At 36.7% G+C, this 21,393-nt stretch overlaps 1 protein-coding gene and 1 non-coding gene across 5 annotated transcripts in view; one reads left to right on the top strand and one right to left on the bottom strand.

Moving 5' to 3' along the window:
- The window catches only part of LOC150092613 (reactive oxygen species modulator 1), a 32,519-nt gene extending 16,158 nt beyond the window's left edge, over nt 1-16,361 (bottom strand). The window contains exon 1 of one of the 4 annotated variants that reach the window (XM_090414606.1): nt 16,247-16,361. The gene's annotated coding sequence lies outside the window, so the exon portion shown is untranslated. Of the gene's footprint in view, nt 1-15,667; nt 15,950-16,127 lie in introns of those variants that run through there. The other 3 variants (XM_090414604.1, XM_090414607.1, XM_090414605.1) reach the window with 3 other exon arrangements.
- A 141-nt stretch (nt 16,362-16,502) lies between these two features.
- Nucleotides 16,503-16,574, top strand: TRNAP-CGG (transfer RNA proline (anticodon CGG)). The gene has a single exon. It is a non-coding gene; the product is annotated as a tRNA-Pro (tRNA).
- Nucleotides 16,575-21,393: the final 4,819 nt, after the last annotated feature.

Below are 21,393 nucleotides of genomic sequence, written 5' to 3'. Positions count from 1 at the left end.
GAAAGATGTTGGCTACCAAAAGAGGTGGTTAAATACACCTTTTGATAAACAGACCAAAGGAAAAGAGAGAGGAAGATCAGCTGCAAGATATCAACTAAGGTTTTTGGGTTACAAAGTTTAGTTGATAGGTGAAAAGAGGAGACATGATCGAAACTTTTAAGATATTAAAGGGTTTTATAAAATTGATGCAAGTGAAATTTTTCAATATGACAAATAGTCAGAGAACTAGGACCATTCAGCAGTTGTGTAAGAGTGTGGTTAGTGAGGAGTGTGCAGACCAGATTTTTTGCATGGAGAGTGGTGAGTGAGTGAAATGGATTGCCAGAATTCATTGCAAGTTCAAGCTATCCTCATAAGGAGTATTCCACAGACCTATCACCATCTTAGTCACTCATCTCTGAATCCTTTCTACCACCTCCTGGTCCCCAAGAAACCCATGTGACAAAATCTGTGAACAGTAGTCAAGATGTGACCAAATCATAGCCTTATAGAGAAGGATAATGCTTATCGTCACTTGTTAGCATGTTTTTCAACATCCAAGCAATTCATTGAGCTATTTTACCAACTTTTGCAATATTCCCTCTGAACTTCAACTCTTTGTCCACCATTATCCCAAATCCCATCATCATCAGTGGTCCTAATAGACACTTAATGCCCATGATTCTCCAACTAATCTTGAACTTAACTCAAGGATAAGGTGGTCAGTCCTATGCCTCATCCCCAAGTCCCTAGCTTCATCAATTTCCTGCAAACCAATACCATCAATATGATACACCACAGGCAACCTTTTCAACCCAAAGTGCATAACCTTACATTTTGCAACATTAAATTGACAATCATCATCCTTTGCCCACAATGCCAACTTATTTAAATCATACTGCAGGATATCTTCATCACCTTTATCAACTATTGCTCTCCCCAGTTTTGCATCATCAGCAAACAACTGAAATCCCCTCTTAAATCTTTCCGTGTTATTGATATACAAATTAAAGAGTAGTGGCCCTACTACCAAACTCTGATGTACTCCACTAGTCACCATCATTCTCCTAGACTCCACTCCACCATATACTACTCTCTGGTGTCTGTCAGCCACTCACTGCCATCCATGCAACTAGCCTCATATTCATTCCCATTTGCTCCAACTTTTGGAGATTTTTTCCAATTCTGCTATCACTTTATTCTAAAATATGAATAAGTTATTAAGTTATTAAGACGGAACCTACCCTTTACAAAGCCATGCTGCCCACTATAGAGTATCACATCCCTATCCACCCACTGTTGTATTTTACCTTTCACCAACTTTTCCAATACTTTAACTACTCCCGATATATTAATTGATGGAATTAATATACTGATATATTAATTGGTCTGTAGTTTGCTACCTCTGTCTTGGAGTCACCCTTATGCAATGGTATTACTTCCCCTCTTTCTGCTCATTAGCACGGTTAGCCTAGTGGCTATGCACTTCGCAACCATATGCCTGGGAAAGAAGTGTCCTGGGTTCGATTCCTGTCGCCAACGTTAGGAGCTTAAGGATCTTTCTCAGACATAGCCAAGTTAGCCCATCTTGGGCGTGGACAGCAAGGTTTTTTTCTCCCCAGTTTATCTGGAGTTTTTCCTCCCTCAAACAAGCAAACCGGCCCCCTGAACACACATTGACTACAGTCATGAATACATCCCAGCCATATGCTGGTCCCGAGCCCACATAAAATTAGGGGGTTGGGGAAAGCAACAGTGAACTATCCTATAAAAATCTCACAAGGAATACTTTATGGACAATGCCTACAAAGTCACCTATGGTCGGAAACGACTGAAAAGGGAAAATCAGTCAAATCAGTCTTTCTACTCCCTTGGAACCCTGCCAAAGCTGACACTTAGACTGAACTACTTCGTCAGAGACAATGTAATTCTCTTGCACATTCATGTAGTGCACAGGTTGATATGTCATCTACTCCCACTGCTGCATTCACATTCATATTTTTTAATATGTTGTTCATCTACCTCAATGTTGATGTGCCTCTCTGTAACATCAGCAACTGTAAAATCACCACCTGGATGATATATCTTTTGCAAAATGATCACTTAGCAACTCGACTATTTCTTTTAATTCAGTCACGTTCCTACCATGAGCATTGTTTAAAGTCATTCTACCATAATCCTTTTTGCTCTTACTTTACATAACAGAAAAACGATTTTGGGTTTATTTTGGCCTGTTTGGCTAATTCTCTCTCATAGTGTGATTTGGCCTTCCTTACCATACTAGTCACCCTTCTTGCTTGCACCTTGTACTGCTCATGAGTATGCTGATCACTTTTTTCTTTACATTTCCTCCACAATGTTTTTTTTTTTTTTTGCAGTTGTTGCTTTATATCCCTACTCATCCACTTAATTCCAACTTGGTTTATCCTCCTGACCTTGGGTATGCAGTCTGAAGCAATCTCTGACCATTTGGCATGCACTACTAATATTCTTTCCTAGTAGTTCCTCAAGCCATGGCACTGTTTCAAGATGACGCCTGAGTCCTTTATAATCACCAGTCTTATAGTTGAACATAAACCACTTCTTGACAGAGAACTTAACATGTTTGGCAAATTCCCAGAACAAGACCACATGGTCACTCTCACTGGAGTCAGAGTGTCTACCTTGGATATGGATATATTTTCTGATGATATCAGATCCAACACCCTCAAAACCCCTTGTCCCCCCTCTATAATATGTTGTTTAATGTAATTTATCCCTTAGCAATTGTATAAATTGTATAAATCCCACTTCCATCTTGCCATGCCCCTTTCCTCCCTTCAATTGACATCCCCAAAAATTAACGTCTCCCATAATAATTATTCAGCACTCATTGTGCTAATCTGCCAATACATATTGAAAGTTTTTTTTTTTTTTTTTTTTTTTCACTTGGTTAGAGTATAATAAATTTAGTTTAATCCTTTATCCAAGTGTGAGCAAACAAAGTTTGTGCCTGAAAGTATCTTCAGGACTAGGGTAAGGTGGTACAACACCAGAGCAACTCGTTGCAAAGGTGGAGCAAGATACCAACACTCCTGTCTCAGTATCTCCTATAATGCAAAACACATCTCCTTGCAGATATGTCTAATGTTATGCATTAAGGGAAGGGCCACTACCCAGACTAGTTTCGACCTTTATTGAGGTCTCTTCAGTGGGAGCCAGACCCAAGTTTTAGCAGGTCATCTCTACCTATACGAGTTGCCAAATGGTGTGCCACCCTTTTTTAATAAATTACTCTGGATTTAGAGAAAGATGTTGAAAGTTTATTTTTCACTTGGTTAGAGTATAATAAATTTAGTTTAATCCTTTATCCAAGTGTGAGCAAACAAAGTTTGCGCCTGAAAGTATCTTCAGGACTGGGGTAAGGTGGTACAACACCAGGGCAACTCGTTGCAAAGGTGGAGCAAGCTACCAAAAGCTTCCCTTAATGCATAACATTAGACATATCCGCAAGGAGATGTGCTTTGCATTATAGGAGATACTGAGACAGGAGTGTTGGTAGCTTGCTCCACCTTTGCAACGAGTTTCCCTGGTGTTGTACCACCTTACCCCAGTCCTGAAGATACTTTCAGGCGCAAACTTTGTTTGCTCACACTTGGATAAAGGATTAAACTAAATTTATTATACTGCCAATACATAGCATCTACATCTTCCTGTGGACCCCCCCCAGTCTATAGCAGCACCCAACAACATATTTTGTCCTATTTACCTCTGTCTCACACCAGACAGTCTCAATGAACCATCTCCATCAGACCTAATATCCTCTTTAACTTCTAATTTTGTTGGTTGTAATTATGCAGCTATCATCAGCAATACCCCACTTCCTGTCCTGTTCCTTCTATCCTTCCTGAAAATGCAATATCCTTTACATTCTAACCCTGTAACTATCATTTTCAGTTCAACCAGATCTCAATGATGCCAATAATTTTTGGCCAAGTCTAGGTTTCCAATGCCAAAACCTCCTCACCCTTATTTCTGATACTTCTTGCATTCGTGTACATATATTTCAACATCCTTTTGTACCCATAGTTACCCATGTGTAATGTCATTACCAACCCATTTAAATTGGAGACCTGTGAAATCCCATTCAGCAATGCATAATCTACTGTACCCATGCTCATTTATCACAGCTCATTTGTGAGGCAGTAGACTCACAAATCTTGCTCTTCATTTTTGCTTCCACTAACAACTCTCATATCTTCTCACCTTTCAAATCATCTGTGCCAGACAACACAATCAACTCATTCACTCCATTCTTCTGCATACAGCATCAGTAACATCCTTTATCTTCACCCTATAGAGCCCTATGTAATAGTACTTCAAGTCTCCAACACTTCAATTATCCAAACTTATTATTCTGATAATTAAAGGATCAAATAAACAGTATATTATTAAAACTTATCAACTCTGTTTCCAATGAAGCTTCTCATAACTGAACACCATATATACTATGTCCTCCTGTCTAATAGCCACAATTCCAACAATAGAATCAACAAAATACTTAATCCTCCCCTCCCCCAATAATACTATGCTTTCTCTACAAAAAGAACGGTAGTAATGCAATCCCTATTCTCAATGCACAGGGTATGTCAGAAAAAATAACAGAATTTTTAAAAAAAATTCTATCTGTGCACTGCCCACTTAAAACTGGCTACCTTTATCCATTCTCCTAAGGACAATGCCTTCCTCTCTCAGTTCCTGGCGTATAGAGGTCTAGCAGATTATGCCTTTCACACTACTCACAAAATCAAATGGAAGAAACTATTATGCTGAATTACAGCATGTTCAAAAAATCTTAGAATCTGAAGCCACACTTAAAAACCAGCCTAATTTAAATAAACATACAGGGCTCCAGAAATACAACTTAAACCTACTAGCCACAAAACATTTTACTCACCTATTGTATCAGTCTGCTCTATATAAATATTATTATAAGTGATGTTTTAAAAAACTAAATGTTATGATGACAAAATAAAGTAATGCATTATTTAATTCTCACTACACATTACATGTAATTATACAGAAATATCATTTGCTTTCAATGTGGATTTAAAATGTACTCTGCTAACACTTCTCATTTACATAAGTGTTTTATATGCCTGCAGCATGTCTTTACTTGAATAAAGTCCTGCAAAGAGATGCTATTTATATGTAATAAGTCTTCATAGTGGAAGATTCTTTGATGAGCTCAACTTCTCTATTATTAGATTCATTTGACTTAAACTTCATTCACATAATGACATGCTTGCTGGTATACAACTTCAAGCAGTTTTTGAAAGAAATAGTAACTTGGAATTCTTATTACTCATTCTTCCATAAGATCTTGTATGTTTAAATGCTTCCCAACAACTCTGAACTCATTACCACTTTAATAAATTTAGTTTAATACTTTATCCAAGTGTAAGCAAACAAAGTTTGTGCCTGAAGTATCTTCAGGACTGAGGCAACTCGTGGTAAAGGTGGACCAAGCTCTCATCACCACTTGTCATAGTATCTCCCATAATGCAAAGTGCATCTCCTTGCAGACATGTATAATGCTATGCATTAAGGCAACAGTCACTACCCAGACTGGTTTCGACCTTTATTGAGGTCTCGTCACTAAAACAAGTAGTGATGAGAGCTTGGTCTACCTTTACCACGAGTTGACTCAGTCCTGAATATACTTCAGATACAAACTTTTTTTGCTTACACTTGGATAAAGGATTAAACTAAATTTATTATATTCTAACCAATAGAAAAGAAAAAAAAACTTCCATCATTACCACTTGTTCATCAAATTTACTGAAACTGTTTCTTCATTATCATCAACATATTTACCCAAAATTTTACTTTTTTTTTCCTGAAAATCTTCCAGATCTTCAAGCCAAGTAATTTGAAACAGCTTTTAAATACAGGGTGTTCGGGATAAATTTGACAGTTTCGTAAGGAAAAAGAAAATCTTCTTTGTATCTATTAAATTTAATGAACTGACAAAAAAACATTACAGGCAGAGTTAATTACAATACTATCAACAAGATTTACTCAAAATAACCACCATTAGCATCGATCACAGCTTCAATTCTGCTTCGGAACCTCGAACAAGCTGATGCTACAGTCTCCCTGGGAAGGGCCGCAAAAACTGTTTTAATTTTATCCATTAACTGGGCTTTTGTATTACTGGAAGTGCGATTGGTGTCTTTTTCAACTGCGCCCCATACAAAATAATCCATGGGGTTAAGGTCTGGGGAGTTTGGAGGCCAAACATTTGGACTGGTGAAGTCGTAGAAATTTTCAGACAACCATTTTTGACTTTTCCCAGAGGTGTGGCAAGGGGCCGAATCCTGCTGCCATACATACGGCCTACCATTGGCTACCCTTGTTATCCATGGCTTGACTACAGTTAGCAACTCCACGAACAAAGCCCGAATTCCAATGCCAGGGTTCTTCAACACCTGTTCCTGCAGATTTGCGAGGAATTCTGCTGTACGAACGCAATCAGATCGTCTGCTAGGGATCTTTCTTCTTGCTACATCCTCGTAGTCACCATTGCAAGTCTCTAGTTCATGCCTGATTGTTTTTACTGTATTCAGGGAGCATTGGGCAGCAGTCGTAATATCCTTATTTTGATGGCGGGCACGAATCATCATGATACAAGTTATTCTCTTCCATGATTCAGGTGGGTTCCAGCTATCCATCCTTTCTGACATCTTGTATATGAATGAAGAAGGGTCCAAACTTTTAAATGAAGAGAAGTGTGTGTTAATACATGTAACTTACGGAAAAATATAATTAATTATAAATATGTCAAATTTATCCCGAACACCCTGTACATTCATCCTTCATCTATTAGATTTTTCATTCAACATTAGAATAGCTTTCTGCATGGATTATCTGAATACCATTGTACATCTACATTTTCTTTAACATACCTTTTGATGTTGCAGCATCGTCCTCTTTTGAATTTCCTATTTCCTCCCAATGCACTGCTACTGCAGAGTAGTTGCAGGCAGTACCCCATTGTATTAGACACCCATCTAACTGAATGCTGATACTTCAGGATTTTTGTTTGTAACACGACTGTTACATTTCCCAATTCTTTCAGTGTTTTTAGAGAATTCTGATAAAAGGTATATAAATTTTACTACCATTTCAATTTCAGCAACAAAGACAGCATCTTACAGAATTTAAAACAGATTCAAATTATGTGCAATACAATCTCTCCTTACTTCTGCCACTAGCCCATTAATTTAGTCCAATGTGTTCCAGTGCCTGTTAACCAATTATAGATTATTCATAAGCAAACAAAGTTTGCATGTAAGGTAGCTTCATGAGGGTGGGCTAATGGTATATGGAGACTGTTAAATTCACATCAGTAGCCTAGTCATGAAGATATTTCATGTGCAGACTGTTTCTTGGCTTAAAAGGGAGTGTACTATGTGCATCATGAACTACTGAGGCAAGAATAATTCATTCTCTAATGTATCAAAGTACCTTGTAAATTGCATCAAAATTACAGTATTAAATGCCTCTCTCAGTTTCTGATTTTTATCTATGTAGCTTATGTAATGGACAAGTTCATCCACATTTAAAACATCTGTAGAATCAACCAGAAGAAGTCTAACTCTATTGGAGTCTGATTTCCTTAAGTAATTCTTGATGAATAATGTCAGCAATAACGAATGGGTCATTTTGATACTGCATAAATTAATTCAATAACTTAATTCCTTCGTAATTACATTACCATTACTATTATGATGATGATTCTGGACCTCCACAGAATCACAAGTCTCACTGTTGGAGACCACCCTAGAAAACAAAGTCCATCATACTACTCCTTAAACTCACTCATCATTCATGTTCTTGCCACTCTATCAGGAAATGCATTCCACGGTTCAACCACCCTCCATGCAAAGAAACCACTCCTCACCCCTCTTGTTCACAACTTCCAGGGATGATCCTTTGTCCTCACTCCTTCCCCTTGTTTGAAAACTTATTTGAAAAGCTTATTCAAAAGCTCTTTGTTATGTGCCTCTGCACTGTTTCCAAGATTAATTTACCCCCTTCAAATCCTAAGGACAAAATTTGAGCACAATAGTCCAGATATGGTCTGTTCAGGGATTTTTACAATGCAATGACAACTTATCTGTGCTAGTCGGTGTCCTTCTCAGTATTCCGGCAATCCTCTAGGATACGTTGACCACATTTGCAATATGTTCCCTGGATTTCCGGTTTCTATCAATCATTATCCCAAGATCCCTTTCCTCAAATATAATTCTTCCTCCCAAGTATGCAGCCTCCCATCAATGCATCCCACACTTCATATTTAGATTAATTAAACTGATATCCCCCATTCATTTGCCCACATATGAATAAACTTCTTCCAATTTATTCAAATCCTCTTGACGGGCTACACACATCTGCACTAATAACCTTTCCCAGCTTCACATAATCTGCAAACAACTGAATATATCCCTGCAATCCATTGACAATGTCATTGATATAAAGGTTAAACAATACAGGTCCCAGCACTGGGCCCTACAGAACACCACTTGTAACCTTCTGCTTCCTTGATACTGCTCCCTCCCAATTTACTAACCTGACATCCCAAACTCATGTGCTGCAACTTAAATATTAGCTTATCATATGGCAGCCTGTCAAATGCCTTTGTAAAATCCCAAAAAAAAAGCAGAATATGACTTTCCCTCATCAACCGCTCATGTTACTTTATTATAAAGGCAATCAGTTACTAAAACAAGAGTGCCTCTTAACATATCCATGCTGACTCTCACAAATTATATTATCCTCATCTGCCCAATGCTGTAAATGATCCCTCACTAATTTCTCCAAAATCTTAGCAACTACTGATGAAACACAAACTAGTCTAATTTCACACTTCCATTCTATCACCGACTTACACAATGGAAATACTCCTTGAGCACCTTTCCTGTGGAAGAATCTCATTGGAAAGCCAGATCAACAGACCTGTCGCTTCTTTAGTGCATTCTCTCAAAATCCATAGTTAAATCCCATCCAGTCTCATTGCTTTTCAAATATTTTAAATACTCAGTATTTAAAACACTCCTCTTCCTGTTTTAAACCTCAAACCTGATCCATCCCTCTAGTATTAAAACCTACTCCTCCAGAATGAAATACCCCAATAAAGTGTTCACTGAACAGATCCAGTATGTCCTTTGCATCAGTCATCACTCTATTTCCATTTTTATCCAACAATATCATTCTTCCACAATCATTCCTCCTACTAGCCACATAACAAAAGAATTCCTTAGGATTTTTTTTTGGATCTCAGGGCCAATCTCTTTTAAAATTCCAGTTTTGCCTTCTTTACCATACTAGTTACTCCCCTAGCCTGAGTTATATTCTTCATGTATCTGCTCTCCACCTATCTCCTTGTATCTCTTCCATAATGTCTTTTTCACCTGTAGTTCCCATTTGATATTGTTTGTCATCCACTTTACAACAAATTGTGTTCTCTTTTTTCATTCGTAGTATATGACTTGCCATTGCTTCTAATAAACATTCCTTCACCAGTTCCCAGCACTGATGATATCTTGCCTCCAATTCCTCCATCCATGGAACTTTCCAAAGCTGATTTCTAAGATTATTATAATCACCTGCCTTATAATATTATATAAGGATAATGGCAATGATGCAAAGGTCTGTGACATTCAGAAATAAAGAGGTTATGATGCCAATGTATAAGGACTTGATCAAGCCTCATATGAATTATTGGAAAGACCCAGCGACCAAATATGTGCACATATTTGGTCGCTGGATCTTCATGGTGATGAGGCTATGTTGGAAAGAGTCCACAGAAGATTCACAAAGGTGATCAGTGGTCTTTGGAATGTGAAGTACAAGGATAGATTGAGAGAATATAAATTGCCAAGTCTCATGAATAGAAGGAAGGAGGGGGGGATATAATTGAGACATATAACTAGTCAGGGATTGTTATCAGGTTAACATGGAAGAGGAGGAGTATAACACAAGGCCATCGCTGGAAACTGTATAGGAATGTGTGAGCAGAGGAGTGAGGAGCAGGTTCTTTGCATGGAGAGTGGTTGCCTGAGTGTGTTGTGAATGTGTAAACACATTGAATCGGTTTAAGGCATGGTTGGATGAGCATTGTGTGCAACTCCCATGATGAGTCTGATCCATATAGGCCAGATGTTAATAATAAAACCATATTTTTTTATAATAATAAGTTATTTTTGACCAAAAGAACTATGGAAGAGATCAACTTCAATTTGGATTTATATACGTCAAATTTCTTTGAAACTAAGTAAGAACTACCGACAAGTTTCGCCAACTTAGCTGTTTGGCTTCTTCATGGTAAAAATTGATGTAAAACAACTGAAATACTAAAACTGTTCATTAATTCTGTGAGAGTCAACATGGATTTGTGAAGGGCGCCCTTGTTTTAGCAATATGCTAGCCTTTTATAATAAAGTTACAAGAACATTAGATGAGGGAAAGGCACATACTGCAATTTTCTTAGACTCAGTGAAGGCATTTGACAGGGTGCCACATGATAAGCTGATATTTAAGTTGCAGCTCATGGGTCTGGATATCAGATTGGTCAACTGGATTCAGGATTGACTGTCTGATAGGTATCAGAGAGTTGTGTATGGTGGAGCAGTTTCAAGGAGACAGAAGGTTACAAGTGGGGTCCCACAGGGCTCAGTACTAGGACCTATATTGTTTAACCTTTATATCAATGACGTTGCCAGTGGATTGCAAGGGGATATTCAGTTGTTTGAGGATGATGCGAAGCTGGGAAGGATTATTAGTAATAGTGCAGATATGGTAGCCCTGCAAGAGGATTTGAATAAGCTAGATAGATGGGCAAATGAATGGGGATGTCAGTTTAATGCAGCAAAATGTAAGGTCTTGAGGTTTGGGAAACATCGATGGGATGCTGCATACTTTATGGGAGGAGTTATATTGGAGGAAGTAGGGGAGACAAAAGATCTGGGGTTGATGATTGATAGAAACCTGAAGTTTAGGGGACATATTGCAAAGGTAAAACAGAGGATTGCTGCAATTATGAGAAGGACACTGACCTGCAGAAATAAGAGGGTCATCATTCCGTTGTATAAGTCTCTGATCAGACCACACTTGGACTACTGTTCTCAGATTTTGTCCCCAGGATTTGAAAGGGATAAATTAACTGTGGAAAGGATACAAAGACGGATGACAAAGATGGTTTCAGGACTGTACAATGTTAGTTATGCGGATCGGCTGAGGGAATGTGGACTGCAGAGTTTGGTGGATAGAAGAAGGAGAGGTGATATGATTGAGACTTTTAAGCTGTTGAGAGGTGGTTAGAGGGTTGACACTGGGGAGTTCTTTTGCTTGGTTGAACAGTGGGAAGGAGTGATGACAAGAGGCCATCCCTGGAAGTTACAAAAGGAAACTGTGGGCAAGAGGGTGAGGAGTGGTTTCTTTGTGTGGAGGGTGGTTGAACCGTGGAATGCATTGCCTGATGGAGTGGTGAGAGCGAGAACGGTCAATGAGTTTAAGGAGTGGTATGATAGACTTTGTGTTTCTTAGGGGGGGGGGACCTCCCCTCGATGAGTCTTGACAGACTTTATGTCTTAGGAAGGACCTCCCTCGATGAGTCTTTTGACTCCAAGGAGGCCTGAATAATAATAATATCTACTTTGCTTAATTCAAATCTAATATCTTGTATATGCTCACGTAAAAGTGCCAAGGATGTTTTAAAATATGTCTTTAGCTCTTCATGAATGAAACCGTTCTTGCATAATGAGAAACTTAGCAATAATATTATAGTTCCTGCATCTTTTCAAAAAAAGTAAGCTGATTTAACAGTTTGACTTTTTTGACCTATATAAACTCAAATTGAAATCAATCTCTTCCATAGACCTTTTGAATAACCTCCATGGGGAAATAAAACACCGGGTACGTCGATTTGAGATTGATTAAATTTGAAAGATTATGGAATACCGCTACGGCCTATAGTTGATGGAATTAATTCTCCCACTTATTTATTATCGAAACACCTCGCAGGTCTCCTCAAGGCACACATCTGTAATTCGGATACTTATATAAGAAATTCACAACATTTTGTCGAAAAATTATATAACATCTTGATCTCCAATACAGACCTTCTTGCAAGCCTGGACGTTACATCATTATTTACAAATATTCCAGTACATGAAGTAATCAGCATTTTAAGAAACCTCTTCCCTCAAGACATTACTTCTCTTTTCCATCATTGCTTAAAATCTAATTTCTTCCTATGGAATACAGCAATTTACCAACAATTAACAGGCCTTGCAATGGGCAGTGCTCTTTCACCCCCCCCCTTGTGCAGATCTCTTTATGGAGAAACTTTAAATTGAAATTTTGTCTCAACTAGACCCTAAACGCATAGTGTAGTGGAGATATGTGGATGACATTTTCATTGTATGGAAAAACACAGAAAAGGATCCATTTGATTTTCTTACCAAGATCAACTTCTTCCATCACAATATTAAATTCACCTTAGAACTTGAGAAAGAAAACAATTACCAATTCTGGACACTTTAATTAAGAAACAAATGGATGGATGCACCAGCCTTACAGTGTATCACAAACCAACCAACACAGGTCAATACTTCCACTTCACTTCTTCACACCACATTTCTTAAAAACTAAGCATCGTACACATGCTAAAAAATAGAGCCTCTCTCATCACTACAGAAGATAAAGACCTCAAAGATGAACTATACCCGATATCAAAAACCTTATAAACAATGGTTACCCAAGAAAATTGATCCATAAGATACTTTTCTGTGACCCACAACGACAGCCTGAAGAAATACATTATAATTCCACTATCGTGATTCCGTATACAGGGACAGTTTCCAATAAGATTGCTACACTCCTCAAGCCACATGGAATACGAGTGGCTTTAAAACCTTCAAAGACCATCTGCCAATTCTTCAGATCTCCGAAAGACAGTCATCCTTTCTTCAAATATGTCAGAGTCTATGACATCCCCTGTTCATGCATATTAAACAATACTGGTCAGACCTCTAGAAGTTTTGAAATCAGAAAAAAGGAACACATAGGAGATGTAAACAATAACAGAGAAGAAAATTCGGGGTTAGCATTTCATTTCTCCAGGAAAAACCATACCATAGAATGGGACAAAAGCTCCATGCCCTACTTAGAGGAGGATTTCTGCTCCCTAATCATAAAAGAAGCCATAACAGCGATCCGTTCTAAACACAACCTAAATAGAAACCAAGGATTAATTCTGCCTGATATTTGGAAGACCTTCATAAGATCTTTAAGCATACCAGAATTAAATCTTGCTGCTAATTACAGAACGTTCCTACATAACAATAACAAGGGTTATTAGTAATAGTGCAGATGTGGTAGCCCTGCAAGAGGATTTGAATAGGCTAGATAGATGGGCAAATGAATGGGGGTATCAGTATAATGCAGCAAAATGTAAGGTCTTGAGGTTTGGGACACATCGATCAGATGCTGCATACTCTATGGGAGGATTAAAACTGGAGGAAATAGGGAAGACAAGAGATCTGGGGTTGATGATTGATAGAAACCTGAAATTTAGGGGACATATTCCAAAGGTGGCGAAGGTAACACAGAGGAGTGTTGCAATAATGAGAAGGACACCGACCTGCAGAGATAAAAGGGTTATCATTCCATTGTATCAATCTCTTCCATAAAACCATATTTTCTTTATGTCAGTGATATTGTCACAGGACTACAGGGATAGGTTTAGTTTTCAGATGATGTGAAGCTTGAGAGGGTTATTAGTAATAGTATTGATGTTCTGGCTCTTCAAATTGATTTGAATAAGCTAGAAGGGTGGGCAAAGGCATGGGGATGCCAGTTTAATGCAACTAAATATAAAGTTTAAAAATATGAGATCCATAGATGGGATGCTGTATACTCACTTGGAGTTATACCAGAAGAAGTGGTGGAAGCAAGGAGTGATTTTAGATAAGAGATTTTAAGTTCTGAGGTCATACTGCAAAGGTTGTGAAGACATCTCAGAGAACTGCTGTAAGATTCAGGAGAACACTGACCATGAGATAAAAGTGTGCTAGTACCATTGTATAAACTTTGATCAGACCACATCTGGATTTCTGTGCTCAAAACTGGTCAGCAGGATTTGAAGAGAATGGAGTAACCTTGGAGAGGGTGCACAGACATAACAAAAATGATGTAGGACTGTACAACCTTGATTATGAGGATAGACTGAGGGCATGCAAACTGCAGAGTTCGGTGGATAGAAAGCAAAGGGAGTATATGATTGAAACATTTAAACTGTTGAAGGGTTATTATCATGCTAACACTGAGGAGATTTTTCACATGGTGGAATGAGGGGAAGGAACAAGGACAAGAGGCCAACCTTGAAAGTTGCAAAAGGAGGTGGTGAATAAAAGGGTAGGAAGTAAGTTTGTTTGCATGGAGAGTGATAGGAGCATGGAATGCATTTTGCTTAAGAGGGTGGTGAATGGTGAGACTGTGGATGATTTTAAGGAGTGGTATGATACTTTGTGTTCACTAGTTTGACTTCCTGCAACGAAGCTTATGATTCCATGAGGGTCATAATAATAATAATTCCACACATAGGATGCCATCTCCTGGTTGGAAATAAAACTTATTTAATAAATTTTTTAGCAACTTCTCCTGATCAAATAACTTGACAGTAAATAAGATGTTTTAAAATGAAAACAAAAAAAAGTGTTAAATTATGCAAAGAAAATAATATATTTTGAAGGCATTTAGAACCCAGCTGAAAATTCACTTGCCTCTTGTCTCTGATAATTTTCCTGTGGCGAGTGGATTTTTGGAGGCCTGTACACATGGATGTGTTAAACTTCCCAAAATATATAAAACATTACTTCTTAAGCACTAGCACCCATAAAGGCCACTCTAACTGGGACTTTAGTCAAAGTTTCACTCTACTTTGTGTTGCTTGTGCATGTATGTAACAATTTATACTCTACTCCCTGATGTCTCTGGCAATCTGTTGAAATACTAAAAACATTAAAGTTGTTTATTTCTTCCCATGTGCTGTTTTTGACTCAATTTAGCCTCTAGCATGACATGTTCTACAGCCCAAACATGTAACTCATCCAACTCATGAAATTTATTTCCCACCTAAAGTCAGTCAGACACATCCATGCCCATGTTAGATTACAAAAGATGACCGATACCTTGATAGGTTTCTGCTCAGCCAGATGTTTCAATGAATGGAAACATGTAGCCCCCCCCCCCCCACATCTGAAAATTCACAATAGTTTTTTTCTTCAATTTCTTCAGAGAAAGGTATGGCAGATGATTAACTCTGTTGATATACTACTGGAGACAAGCAGTTCCATAACTTTATTCTTCTTGAGTCACTGCTGTTAGCCAGATTTGAATAAACATATATTAAAGCAATATTGCAAAATAGAAAGTTTTGGACTATGGAATGGAGTTGGCATGTATATATTATACTGGTGAAATCCACTGCATGCAGTGGGCTGGGTATGACAGTGAACAAAGGAGAAATGTGAAGAATTGACTAAGAATTAATACCATTCTTTAGTACAATATTATCAAATAATGCAATTCTAGCACCTCTGAATATACAACTTTCATGATTTAATATTCCTGAAAACAATACCTTCTAAACCTCTCTGTATATCAAGCTAAATAATCAAGGAACTTCTAGTACTGACAAAGATTTAGTAGTTAAAATCACACAACGCATTTCACACAACATATCTTAAAGTTACTGATTAAGTATTGATGATTTAATACCGTAATAATATATATTCAAAACGCTACAGTAAACCTTCAAATATACAAAAAAAAAAAGCCATTATTTTTGCAGAGATAGACAGTTAATCTAACTGGCCATAATCCAAATCTCAAAATGACGAACGCCAACATCGACTGCCCGCCTCACTATTCGTGAGCTTTGAAAGCACTATTTATACCAATATGTGTATGTCGTGCTTAACAAAGGCAACACCCCACATACATCCCTTCCCAAAAACGAATACTAGCTAACACTAACAAAAATAAACTCGCTTAACAAACCACATTAATGAACCCATTAATTAAATAAGATACAGACTCACAGTTAAAAGTTTGTAAACCGGCATCTGAATTTCGCAGCAGCATGCAATACTGTAAATTTTCTTAAACAATACGTATTATTGTTACACAATTATGAAACGTTACAAAAATTTTAACTTACTGCAAGCTATAAAGTTAAGGGCTACATTTATCAAAATGTTTCTAGAAAGTTTTCAAATTTCAAATTAAGTTCTAGTTTTTCGAATATTTCGTGTATAGTATGAAACAGATATTGGTAATGAATTTTGTTGTATTATGTTTCGCATAAAAAATAATACTTTTTTTATTAAAATAACATTAAGAACAAAAAGTAAACACATTTTTTAAAAAAAATGGATGATTTATTAAAATATACCTTATATCAAAATGAGCATCGTGGCTCAGTGGTCTAGGGGTATGATTCTCGCTTCGGGTGCGAGAGGTCCCGGGTTCAAATCCCGGCTGAGCCCAGTTAATTTTGTTAAAATTTTTCCTCCCTGTTTTTACGCATATTTTCCGCAGTTATAAGACAGTTGGTCATTTATAAACCCTTGCTATAAATTCACTTACTTTACTGATAATGTTTCTCTGTGGAAAATACCCTTGTTCATTGTTTGTTAAATTAAATGCTTGTAATACTATTGTCGATTTTTAATTAAATGATATTATTATTGTAATATTGATTTCTTAAATGAAAGCATTCAAAAAATAAAATAAAAATAAGAATAACCGTGCTTGTAATTTGATATTATTAATATGTTCTTCCTGCTTCAGATACAATAACAATAAAATTTGTAAGTTTTGAATGAAACTCCATTTCGTTTCATTCAAACAAAACTCGCCAATAAAGGGTTTTCACGGGGGAAAAAAAATTTTGTGAAATAAAAAAAAAAAAACAATTACTGTCTTCTGATCATCTTTTATGCAGTTAATTTAATTTAATCGCAAATCAATTTATGTACTATCATGTAAATATAGCATTATTATTATTATTATTATTATTATTATTGGTGCTTGCTTTAAAGTTTAGCGGCCAATTTTTATGTTGATAACATGCACTAAAATTATTTCAACACATTAAATAAGACATGCTGAAAGAGAAACAGTTATAATCCCTGGTTGGCATTCTTACCAATAATAGATTATTATTATTATTATTATTATTATTATTATTATTATTATTATTATTATTATTATTATTATTATTCCTGACACCTCCAAGGAGTCCAAGACTCATCGCGATCAGATATCAAACTAAATCTATGAAAAAATTATATCTCCACAATTATATGGTTGCGCTTTATAGAAATAACACTTGTACCTACAAGAGTACGTCTTCCCAAATTAAAATCAACACACATAGGATTGCTCTTTTAATTAAAAACTATAATACGAAGGTGGCGTTTCACTGATTAATACAAAGCGGCTTCTCTGTTAGGTTCCTAGAATTCGGTTCCACCTTATGGGGGGGGGGGAACTAAAGAAAGAATGAATGAAGAAAAAAAAACCTGGTGTTCACAAAATGAATTGCTCTGGTGGGATATTTTCCATCCCAAATGGAACGCTCAAGATAAGCGATCTGGGAGAAGAGAATATAAAATAATAGCTTAGAACATAGTTGGCGAACCTATGGCACGCGTGCCAGAGGTGGCACGTCAATGATTTACATATGATATCCTTTTATACGCTTATAAATTGTTCAGCCTTTTTTAATTGTTACAATACGTAAAAGTTAAATTTTGTTTTACAGGAGAGAGCAGCTATGAAGACGTGAATATAATTGGTGTGGTATTAACAAAAGATCACACCACCCAAAGACAAATGCAACCGACAATTTTTGAGTTGAAATGCTAATTCTCTTCAACAGAATCCCATAACATCTGCAACTGTCATAACAACATTCACTATATATTTTTTAGTTTTAACACATTCATGACTGTGTGTCGTTTATCGTTCCGACAGAACTTCTCATTACCAGCAGGCTCAACTCACACAAAGTTTCAACCCTTGGTTGTTGTTTTTTTTATTGCTGCTTGTTTGCGTTTGAGCTGGCAGGGGAACTCACACAAGCATTATATGGCATGTTTCAATTTGTGGTAGAATTTTATTTGAAGTTAGCCTTTGTGATCTGTCATAATGACAATGGAGAATTTCAAATGCAATCAAACAAACACTTATTTATATAATCAGGGGCGAATGCTAGTCTTGAAATACATGCTTGCTCTTGTTATCATTCAGGGAGTGAGAGGTGTGGTTGAAGTCTGATTAACGAAATAATGATTACTGACTATTTAAAACTATATATTTAGAAATTTATGTACATTTAATCATACAAATACAACATTTATTTTACAAATGATATTCTATCTTTTTATCAATTTAGCTACTTGAATACAAATTCTACCCTACGGTTCTTCTTTATGAACTGGTCAATAACATCGTCATAAAAAGTTAGTTGTAACTTAATTTTCCCAAGCAACATGCACACTTGTAAAGGCTGGCTGAAGCTCACTGGCTAGAGCTACTTTCACTGTGTATGGTCTGTGTTTAAGAAAGAAGCAGAAAAGGGCTATGCACGAGCACGAAATCACAGTACTGCAGCTAGGACCTGGAAGCTCCTACAACCGAGAAAGCCAAGGTATCTTTCACTAGACGAGCAAGCATCAACCTTCAATATACAATGCAAAGCTCAATTATTACCGGGCAAGCATAAGACTTCTTCTGTCTACAAAAATAAAACCCTAAATTGAATGCTTATAAATGCATGCATTTATTAACAAATAAATATTACTTCTTTCTCAATTAATGAGCTTGCGCAGCAAGCATGGAGAATTCGCAACTGCATATAATTGAAAAATTGGACAATAGTTTTTAATTAGATACTGTGTTTCTGGTGCAACATTTAGTTTGCTCGAGTTTATACAGCAGGGTTTCCCAAACTGTTTTCCACAGAAGGTGAATAAGTGTTCCACGAGAAGTTTTCCTGGAATTTGTCATTTTAGTTTTCTAAGCATTTTTCATGAATAAATATTCTGTAGTTTATTCTCCCCAGAAATATTCTGGGGAGAATAATATTCGTTGAATATGTCGAAAAGCTCAGACCCAGAACGCCTAATAACATCTGTGTAACAAATGTTAGTGACCAAGCCATGTGTTTTTAAACGTGGAAGTATCATCAATTATCGTTAATTTTCACATATTGAAACTTTTGAACATTTGGGAGAGGGAATGCCACTGTTTATGACCAGTCATAAAAATTGCCTACAAGCGGATTATAACAATGGATGACGTATCCTCTGTTCTCAAAACTAAAAGAAATGACATCTATGTAGCAAATATCAGTGACCAAGCGGCATATTTTTAAACATGGAAATATTCATGAATTATCGTTAATTTTCACACATCGAAATCTTTCAGTAATCGGTAAAGAGAATATCGCTGTTTATGACCGATCATAAAAATTGCCTGCAAGCCAATTACAACAATGGGCGGCATATCCTCTGTTCTCAAAACTGAAAGAAATAATATCTGTGTTGCAAATATTAGTGACCAATCAGCAAGGAAGTATAAAGAAAATTTTTTCACTAAAACTGAAGATCAAGGTAGACTGTATTCGGTTCTCAAATCTAGTAATACTGAATACTTTCTTCGCAAGTTCGTATTATAAGGTGAAAGTTTCTAAACCGTAGTGCCGTGATTTTTTAAAAGTAATAGGCCTGAAGATTTAAATTTTAATATGAATAAGAGACAAGAGACTTTGTTTAATTTTGGTATTAAGAAATCTCTTATTGAAGGTGTTTGTGATGCAACAGATAGTGAGTCATCCACCACCAGCCTACAAAGCGATCTCCAGGATGTACAAAAGTAGGGAAAAACTACCAGCACACAGGACAAAAAAGTCTGCATTCACTCGTAAGTACTTATAATACGATTATAAATTTTTGGTGATCAGATGGAATATGTCAATGAAAATCAGCACAAATTAATTTAATGATGTCTATGTTTAATTAATTAATAATTAATGATCAATTATTAATTATTAATAAAAATCAGATAAATTAACAATTAATTATTAATTAATACTTTACAAAATCACCAAGGTGCTCCGTGAAAATATCAGGATTTCTGTGTTCTGTCAGGAAAAGTTTGGGAAATGCTGCTATACAGCATGGTGTCTGTGAGTGGGGACATGTGATTCATTAGTTGCACCGTTTTTATTCCAGGTCTCTAATTGCACTATTTGTTGAGAAATATATTGCACAGACTGCAAAATACTCTGTATCTTATTCAGGGATTCAATAAAACTAATTTTTTTTCTTTCATCTACAGTATATAATGGATGTTGGGGAGGGCGTGTTGTTAACCACCGGGAGCGAGTTTCTATCGCCTCGACATGAACACGTTTAAACATTTTTTCTGTGCGAGGTATATATGCAAGACACTTTAATATCTTTTTTCGTAAAGTGAAATCAGTAGTGCGAGTTATATGCGAGGTCAAGTTATATTCCACGGTATGCATTTCTTCAACAAGTTAACACCCTTCTGCTGCCTCCCCTGCTCCGCTGACTTCTATGGTGAATTTACCTTAATTACCTTGATGGACCCGTGTTTCACTCAGGATTTCTCCATGAGTGCAGGTCCCAAAGATGCTTCCAGCGATCTCGATCTTGAGCCTCTCTCTCTCTTCCATGTTATACCCATATATTTCACTAGTGGACTTCCCATCTTGTAGGTGGTCTTCTGTTTTCTCTTTATTCCTGGTTGCTAGTTGAGTATTCTATATGTCCATCTATTATCGTTGAGTCTGGCCATGTGACCTGCGCATCTCATCTTGCTTTCATCTACTGCAGTTACCACATCTTTTATGCCTGATCTCTTTTTTAGTTCCGTGTTTCTAACATGTTCCATTCTGCTGATGTTACAAATCCTGCGTTCTATTGCACACTAAGTTATTCTGAGAGTCTCTCCTTCTTCTTCTTTTCTTGTCGTGTTCCATGTTTCTGATCCATATGTGAGTAATGGTAGAATATCACTATTAAATAGTTTTGCCTTCGGAGAGATGTTAAGATTTGTATCAGTGTTTCTTTTAGTCTGTTGAATGATAGCCATGCAGCTTTCTTTCTTTTTGCTAGTTCTTCAGATAAATCGTTATTTATTTTTATGTTTGTCCAAAGTACTTGTATGTCCTCAGTACTATGGTGAGTTACAATGCATAAATATTTTTCTGACTACCTTTTTTTTTAATCAAACCAATATCGTAAAAATTAATTTAATAATGCAATAATCAAT

Source organism: Typopeltis vanoorti, chromosome 25 (assembly GCF_054136105.1).
Source record: "Typopeltis vanoorti isolate ZY-2024b chromosome 25, IOZ_Tvanoo_1.0, whole genome shotgun sequence".
NCBI classification, from domain to species: Eukaryota; Metazoa; Arthropoda; class Arachnida; order Uropygi; family Thelyphonidae; genus Typopeltis; species Typopeltis vanoorti.
Note: the sequence above shows the minus strand (reverse complement) of the source record. Positions and strands in the feature narration are given on the sequence as shown.